This window comes from Rhinolophus ferrumequinum, chromosome 9, assembly GCF_004115265.2.
Source record: "Rhinolophus ferrumequinum isolate MPI-CBG mRhiFer1 chromosome 9, mRhiFer1_v1.p, whole genome shotgun sequence".
Classification (NCBI taxonomy): Eukaryota; Metazoa; Chordata; class Mammalia; order Chiroptera; family Rhinolophidae; genus Rhinolophus; species Rhinolophus ferrumequinum.
Window position 1 is genome coordinate 68,885,867 of NC_046292.1, and position 6,832 is coordinate 68,892,698.

At 39.6% G+C, this 6,832-nt stretch overlaps 1 pseudogene; it reads right to left on the bottom strand.

The window, feature by feature from the left end:
• Nucleotides 1-6,474: 6,474 nt before the first annotated feature.
• On the bottom strand, nucleotides 6,475-6,570 carry LOC117027883 (uncharacterized; annotated as a pseudogene).
• Nucleotides 6,571-6,832: the final 262 nt, after the last annotated feature.

A 6,832-nucleotide genomic window follows, 5' to 3' on the forward strand; every position in this document is an offset into this window, starting at 1 on the left:
CCAATAACAAAAGATGAATACAAGTCATGTTTGACTTCTGCAACTACAAGAGGTGCTCAAAGTGGTTCCCATCAACATCCAGACACTTCTCATTATGGCGAACTACTGCTTGAGCAACGTTGGCCAAAATGTCCACTTGTATAGATTTTTTTGGCACCCCTGGGATATATCTTAATAAGCCATGCAGCCCTCTCCTGTCAATGCAGGCGGCCATGGCTCTGCCAGCACTCTAGTCAGATTGCTCCTTTCTGTTCCACTACACTTTCTGCCAGCTCCTAACTCTTGACTTTGTTTCTAGCTTGTCCCTCAGGATCCGGATGTTCAATTAATGTTTGTGGAGAATCTGATATGTGCCAGGCACTGGCTTACGCATGGGTTCAAGCTTGGCTCAGACCCAGCCTTAAAGCAGACTCTACCTACAATAGGCCCCAGGTAATTTGGGGTACAATATTAGAGCTGATGGGCTTTTCCATCTGGAATATTTATTTAATAAGAAAATCATTTACAAATATGCTAGAAAGTAGGGAGCTGGCTGGATTCCCAGAGAAAAAATGTCCTGGGTGGTAGGTGCATCGTGTGTTCATATATCAGAACAAAGAGGACAGATGTGCCTGCGGATGAAATCCATGACAGTATTGGCAGCGTCTTACTCACAGGGCTCGCCTGCTTCCCACAGTCAGGCTAGGCTAGGTTAAGTGTGATAACAGATAATCTCAGCAACTTAACACAATGAAAGCTATTCTTCATTCACAGAAAGTCTAGTGTGAATGTCACAGGTTTTGGTGACTAAGTCATGAGTTCACGGTTCCAGCTCTGTGACATATCAGAGTCCTTTGCTCCAGGCATTGAAATGGCAAAACCAGGGACCATGGAAGTTCTGCAGGGCATTGCAGGGGACAGGCCCTAAAATGGCATTAATACCTGTGGGTCTGAGGGAGCACAAACAGCCTCTGCCACACATAGTAGGGGAGCCACTTCCATTGAGGACAATTTTAAAACAAAAAGGTCATTTTCCATTCTTTCTACAATTATCCTATCCCATCTACCAGGCTATTTTTTGTATATATCTATAGTCATTAAACCAGAGACTGTTTGGCACAGGTGTTCTCAATTGCCCCTCTCCTGCCTAGAGCCTCAGGAAAGCTGTGTATCAGGACAGGGAGAAATGGGGGAGAGATAGCCTCTTTGCTCATCAAGAAATAGATCTAATCATACGAGAAATGCAGCAACATATGTAGCAAGAATTCTGTGAAGGGCACTATTAGAAAGACAAATCCGCCCTATTTTTCTGGGGACCCATAAATAAGCCCAGAGTATGTGGCATATCCTATATTGCAGGTCAATGTTAAGTTGTAAAGACATCATTCTCTGGCTAGACCTAAAGCACTCGGTAGTTTTCTGATCATTACCAGCAAATATTTGTCACTGAAAATCTGTTTGTACTGAGTTGTCTTAGATAAAGTTATAATAACTCTATTAAGCTTAGAGAAAATGCACAATTTTCCCTATGTTACTTTAGGTAATCATATTTTCATTCAAAAGAATTTTCTCATTACAGCATCTCAAAATAGTTTCAAAATAGAGATTACAGAAGAGGAAGTATGAGTGTATGTGTTTTCACACACACACATTCTGGTACCTGCCCTAACCCAAACCCTGTTCACGTAGATAACTAGAAGTCTGCTCTGACGATAGTTCCTATTGGGAGTCCACTAGGGTACACCTCACCTCCCCCCACTTCTCTAAGAACCAGGAAGTAAGACTGCCTTTTGAGAGCCGAACAATAAGATAAACATCAGAGAGAAGCACCCAGTCACTGGAAGAGCCACAACTAGCAATTTAAAGCCTCACTAGCAATGCAAGGAAGGTATAACATATATAAAGGAAGAATGTGTCCCCTAGAAGAGCAGCTATATAGCCCTGGATGCCCAGGAAAAGGGGAGAGTCAGGGACATGTGCTGATGGATAAGCAAAGGGCCTTGACTGTCAGTGCAAAGGAACTGCGGCTAGATCCCAAAGTAATGAAATAGGTACATTTGTCTTCAGTGCCCTTCTATTTTCTCTTTACTTACTTAAACTATTTTTTAGGAACCCTTTTCCTTCACTTTCTCTCGTCAACCAATACTGTATCATCTTATTTTTTCCAAAAACCAAGCTTTTCAGAAGCAATAGAAAGCCATGGAAAGGAATTTTACCTTATGGTGGTCATGATTCTGGAACATAATTAATTATTGATTCTTAATTATAAATGTTTATCATATATGCTCAAATATAAGATGAGGATTTTTTTTTTCCTAAAAAATTATCCCTTGGTAAAGAGGAAGTAGCCTTATATTTAAGATTTCAAAAAGGCTCTCAGGAGGCTGCTCTCTCATATAGCAAAGAGCTGCTTGGGGAAAACACATCCAGGTTAAAGGGGGTCTAACTCAACAAACTGAATCACTGGATTCCATTGGCAAAGGCATCTGTAACGTGAAGATTAACGCAGAGGGTTGAGGCCAGTTGAGTTCTAATCTTCTAGCCCCAGTTAGTTTGAGCTCCATTTGCCAGATGGAAGCATCAGTCAGTATTAGTTGATTTCACCGAACTTTTAAGTCATCTAAGTGTTCTTGTTCTGATTCCATAACCCTCTCTCTACTCTACCCACCTCGGACCACCAAACAGTCTTCTGATCATGACTTAGAGTCTGGCTTCAGGAAAAGAATGCACTGGTCATGTAGAATTTTGAGCACTTCGGTCCCTACGACAGTTACTTTCCAATTAATACCCTGACATATTGCCTCTATCTTTCAGTCTCACTACTTGGCTAATGAGTGTCTACCACCAAAGATGGATCTGCTCTTGCTGGGTTGTTAAAGTTCTGAGTCTGCAGGGCAGCAATCCAGACCAGCCCATGGACAATCCACAAAGGCAGTGGTAGCCACAAGTCAAGGATTCCAGCAGAGGGACTGCACATCTTGCTCTTCAAGAAAACTTTCTGACTGATCGAGTGGGTGAAAAAGAGCTCATTTTTTCTATTGTCATGTGATGGAAATCTTCCATTACAAAGGGCAAGGTTTCAATCCTCATCTCTGCACAGTTCTAGGTTGCTTCTCTTTTGCGTGCCGAGAACAAATTTTGCAAGTAACACCCACAATTTCTATGTTACTCGCAATTTTGGAGGCAACAAACTTATCAGTTCTTATTAGCAATTCCCATACAAGAAATCACAGTATACTCAACATGAAGTATGGAGAAGAGCTGAGATGATATGCGCTGTGTCCTCAAGATCTGAAAAACAAGACTAGAGCCCATAAGTTTGGCAGCCAATATATTCACTTTTTTTTGGTGTAAAGCTGCCTCCCCAAGCTCCTCAAAGCTTCTGTTTCTTGGCAGACACCTGTGTATATACATCTGCATACATGTGTACACTACTGAAATAAAGATTGGCCATTTTTTTGTTGTTGTTGACAGCTCTATTCTAGACATGTTAAATTAGCTTTCTCTAACCAAGGTAGGTTAGTTTAAATAAAAACTGAAAACATCAGGAGCCACTGCCTACATAAGAACTTGGGAAATGAGTAAGCTTCCCTGGCAGTTTTTACCGTGTTTCCCTGAAAATAAGACCGGGTCTTATATTAATTTTTGCTCCAAAAGACGCATTAGGGTGTATTTTCAGGGGACATCTTATTTTTTCATGTACAACAATCTACATTTATTCAAATACAGTCATGTCATCTTCTGGAACATCGTCATAATGTATTAACTGTGTCCATCTGGCTATCTTAACTGGGGCTTATTTTGGAGTAGGTCTTTTTTCAGGGAAACACGGTAGGATAGGAAAGCAGAGGTCTGATCATCTGTAATAGAGCAAACTAAGTGGATAATTTTGAGGAGCCTGCTTCTAACTTCCTGGAACATGCTCACGTGGCACGCTGTCCTCTCTTTCATAACTTTTTGCCATGGTTGCAATTAATTAATTATTGGGTTCACCTCTACATTCCTGCAACATTCCAAGTTCAAGAAGGCAGGATCTGTGTCTGGCTTTTTTCCTTCTGAAATCTCAGCCCCTACTACAGAATCTTGCACAGAGATGTTTCGTAAATATTAGATGAATGGATAATGTACCATCCAGTTGACTATATCCTTCACCTTTGAACCACTAATGCCTAGCAGAGTGCCTGACATTGTAGGAATTCAATTATCAGCTAAGAAATGAAGGAAGAAAAGAAGGAAAGGAAGGAGGGAAGGAGAGGTCATTTCTAACCCACGAACTTAATGTAGTTGGACTTGAGGTTTCCTGATTGATATCATCATAGGGAAAATCCCTTTCTGTTAGCAAAATATATGAAAAATAAACAGAATGCCATCTAATTTAATTTGAACTGCAAAGAAAGTGACTAACGAGGCATTTCTGTATTTTGGTAGGAGGAGGATACTCTATGTGCTATCTGCAAGTGGCTTTAGTTACTTTGGTGACTGTTATAGTCTTGTGAGAATAATCTCCTCTTAATAAGGACAATTACTTAGATTTATTACTCCTTTGTGGTCTTGTTAAAGATCTAAGAAGAATCCTATTTAAATGAAAAGAACAATAGCAGCTTTTTAACAGGGAGCAAGGTTTAATTAAAACTCTGAGCATCAGAGTGGTGCCTCTGTGACTGGGTGGAAAAACTGGGTTAAAAAGAAAAAAAAGTGAATAAACAATGGCACTTACTTTACCTACTTTTGGGGAAAAAAAGTCCATTTTGCATGAAAAGCCTTAAAAGGGTATGTACAGTATTCAGGTTACACAAAACATTCCTTTTTTGAGGGTGGCCTTTTGGAATCAAGTCCTCCTACTTTGTTTAATGAAATACCCTTTAGAGTTGAGATAATGAGCTCGATTACCTGCCGGGGTGCCCAATCCAAGGGCAGAGCTGGGATGACTGATGGGAATCACAGAAATAATACACAGTGGTATTTACCAAGTATTTTACAATGTTCCCTGGGAGGAACCTGGACCAGAGTGCTCGCAAAGAAATGCATTGTGCCAGAGACTCCCATGCCACAAGTAGAAGTTCAGGGTTCTTCCTGCTTGAATAATAATAGCAAGAGCTGTTTGGAAACCCCAAAACCTCTGGCCCTAGGGAAATGTCATTAAAAAGAACTAATATTCTGTTAACCTAAAAATATAAAATGAAATAAAGCAATTATTTTAACCCATCAGATGGGTGGCCTGAGTCAATGGGTGTACACTGCAGCAGACGGACACCTTGGCTGTGTGACATGGCTGATGTTTCCATGTTGGGTGGCACATATAAATGTAGCTGTCTGCTGTTTGTAGCATTATTCTGCTCTAAACAAATAGCAAACAGTAGTCACTTAGTTGCATTTTGGGTGACAATGACACATGAGAACTCATGTCATCTAACCTAAGCCAGAAGTATTTCCACATTAAATTATATTATTGAAAACAATGAAGGAGCAAGCATAGAGTGGGGTGGGGGAGGGGTGCTTTCTTGGCTTATGGGGTATGTTCTGATTTTATGTCACCCTAGTGGTCAACAAATGTCATACCAAGAACAGATGAGCACTAAATGAATCTCTTCCTGTGATGATTATAACAAGACTGTAAAATGGAAAACAGTAAATATAACTCATCCTTATTAAGACTCTCTGGTATTTGTTTCCAGCTAGAGCTCCTAACAAGAGAGTAAACAACACGTGGTCTCTTGTGATTGCTAATTAAACTGCAATAAATTGTGGAATCAATTTAAATCCTGGGTCAGCTCTACAGTGGGTTCAACAAACCTAAATTTTATTTTCCCCTCGGGGTCTCTTTTCCAGAACCTTGAGGTGGGCCCTCTGTGTGTGCATGGCCTCTCTTTTGTTTGATTTTTAATTGCTCTGGCAGCTCCTTTTGGGGAAAGATAGCCAATAGCAGGACCAATTCTACAATCCTGGCGTACGTTTTTCCTGCCTCTGAATTACCTCCTTGCTTTTGGCTTGTTGTTTGGACCAGGATAAGACTTGGGGTTGCTGCCCAGCTTCATTCAGTGGCGATGGCCTTGGCAACATACCTGGCATATAACCCATAACCGGGTTCCCCACAGTCTTGCCTGGGCCCAGCAAAAACAATGGGATCTAGTAGTAAATATCCTTTACGTACGTAATGCATAAAGCAAAGTGCTTGTCAGCAAAGAGGAGGCTAATGCCTCTTGAGAGAGTAATATATAGACATAGATACAGGTATAGATATACAGATATAGTTATAAATATAGGTACAGTTATATTGCTGTATCCTAGGCCAGAAGTATTTCCACATTGTTATTGAAAACAACAAAGGAGTGAGGATATATATAGTTAAATATTATGTATCTATGTATTATAATTATTAATTAGCAATAATTACTAGTTTATCAATACATATTATATATAACTATATTTACCTATACCTATACTTATATCCATATATATATATATATATATATATATATATATATATATATATATATATAGTTTTGTTTTGAGAGTATTTTAAATCTAGTAGACTCTACAAGAAGAGAAAATATTCTACACTTGATCTTAGCCAAAAGGCTGAGAAGTGATGAGAAAATATTCTAAGAAAGATTCCATCTGGGAAAAGCAAGTAACTTTGACTGGATGTGGTAGTGGCTGTACTTTCAGTCTGTGTGTATTTCAATCTGAAGTGAGTCTGCTGTAGGCAGCATACATAAGGGTCTTTTTTTTGTATCCATTCAGCCACCTATGTCTTTTGATTGGAGCATTTAATCCATTTACATTTAAAGTAATTGTTGAGAGATATGTAGTTATTGCCACATTATTATTCATATTTTTGATCTCCCTGCTG